The following is a 2,500-nucleotide window of genomic DNA, read 5'->3' as shown; positions in this document are numbered from 1 at the left end:
CACACACACACACACACGCACGCACGCACGCACACACACACATGAAGGCTTTACCAAACACATCACACACACACACACACACACACACACTCCCCCTCAACCCCCACCACCCCACCCCACCCACACACACACACACGCAGACATAATAGAGACTACATATTATACGCAAACATACACAAGAAATCTACCAAACACACTAAACACATTGAGGCTTTACCAAACACTATATCGACATGCATAGTCGTCTTCCTATGCTTGGAGACAGACAGACAGACAGACAGACAGACAGAGACAGAGAGAAAAGTGCCGCTGTCGCCCCTGTCGCCCCCCCCCCCCCCCCCCCCCCCCCCCCCCCCCACACCTTCCCCCCCCCCCCTTCTTGTCTCCATGAACGTCTTAAGTCGCTTTTCACAGTAGGAGGTAAGCAGCGTTGACTGTATTTTAAAAGGAAGAAGTCCTGTGTAGTTTTACCTTCCCTGGTGAAGTATTTATTCATCGATCGTCCTTTTCAAGCAGGTCTTTCTTTCTTTCTTTCTTTTCTTTCTTTCTTTCTTTCTTTCTTTCTTTCACCTGTCTGTCAAAACCCGACACTGCCTTGGGCCACTCATACACTGTTGGGACTGACACGCAGCTGTTTATATATATATATGTGTGTGTGTGTGTAGGTATATGCATGTTAGGACGTTGACTCTCTCTCTCTCTCTCTCTCTCTCTCTCTCTCTCTCTCTCTCTGTGTGTGTGTGTGTGTGTGTGTGTGTGTGTGTGTGTGTGTTTGTATGTATGTGTGTAGGTGCGCCTCTCTCTCTCTCTCTCTCTCTCACACACACACACACACACACACACACACACACACACACACACACACACACAAACATTCACACACACCTCTGATTTTATGACGTTGACTTTCTGTGTCTCACTGAGAATCACAGAATCAGAATAACATTATCATCTCAGTAAAAGAAATGTCTGTTTGTCTGTCTGTCTGTCTGTCTGTCTGTCTGTTTCCCCCTCTGCGCTCCCTCCCTCTCTCCCCCCCCCTCTGTCTCGTTTTCTGCCCCTCTGTCCCCCTCTCCACCCCCCTCTCTCTTTTTCCCTTATATATATATATATATATATATATATATATATATATATATAAAATTTCAAATGGGTTATGTGAACTTATTTTGCCGACGATACGTCCATTCACCCGTGCCATTCTAACCTGAACGAAATTATCTGCCACTTATCGATTATTTGATTAGACTGAATTTAACCACGTGTCTTTGATTAAACGATCAGAGAACAAAATACGTGGTAATTACTTCTCGACAGAAACGACAGAATATATATAACATCAACTTTGCCCTCTATACGGATCAGTCATATTATGCTAATTAGATGAAGCTGTTAACTTACTCAGTACGGCCAGTCCTCTCTTCTCCTCTACACAGACCCCTCGGATGTCCAGTGGGTGTCTGAATGACCCAACCTTTTAGCTTCCGTCGTCAGAATTGTGGTATTCTTTGTCAACAGTCACCTCTTCAGTATAAGAGCCTTCCGCTTGCAATATTTTGATGATGGTAATTGGGCTGAAACGCTGTTAACGTCGTCTCTTTCGCCGTTCGTATGGAGAGAGTTAATTATTAACCACAAGGTCTGTTTGTTATTCACAAGGTTCTGGATGTTACGATTGATAATTCTTTCTTGATCACCTCATTTTGATAGTCAGTACAAAAGCACATTTCTCAGAGGCTATTTCAGCTGTCAAAGATTTAAAAAAGAGACTTCCTGGATCTTATTGTATGTTTGTTGTTGTTGTGTTGTTGTTGTTTTTTTGTTGTTTTTTTGGTTTTTTTTTTGTTTTTTCCTTGTTTTTTTTATCACGCATTCATCAAATCACCTTTCTATCATGCTTCAACTATATGATCTTTACAGTGCCAGTATATTAAAACACGAACTAAAATTCACAAACGAGCTCTGAAGGTTTTGTACTGGCAAACAAAAAAATCTACCAGTTTAACAGAAGAAGGCTGCTTATCTCGGGACATTGTTCCACAAACGTACAAATTACAGTACAATAAAGCAGTAGCCTAATGATGTATCGAATAATGATCGGCTTTGCTCCTCCTACACTAATTGTAGGATTTCCCCAAAATCAGTCAAGATGTACGTAAACCCACATATAGACCCATTTCTTCTTCTTCTTCTTCGTTCGTGGGCTGCAACTCCCACGTTCACTCGTATGTACAAGAGTGGGCTTTTACGTGTATGGCCGTTTTTTAAACCCGCCATGTAGGCAGCCATACTCCGTTTTCGGGGGGTATAGACAAATCTAAAACCATCCTTGTTTACTCCGGAGGGACACTGTGGATCTCTGCCAAAGAATTACTGAAAATTTTTAAAAAAAAAGCAATATTTGTTTCTTTCAGTCAGCTGACAAAACGGTTCTGTTTCAGGCACTGAAAACTTCAGGACAGTAAAAAAAAAACAACCTGTCAGGTCTTCCTATGTTCAT

Source organism: Babylonia areolata, chromosome 21 (genome assembly GCF_041734735.1).
Source record: "Babylonia areolata isolate BAREFJ2019XMU chromosome 21, ASM4173473v1, whole genome shotgun sequence".
Taxonomy (NCBI): Eukaryota; Metazoa; Mollusca; class Gastropoda; order Neogastropoda; family Buccinidae; genus Babylonia; species Babylonia areolata.
This window is presented reverse-complemented; position numbering follows the sequence as displayed.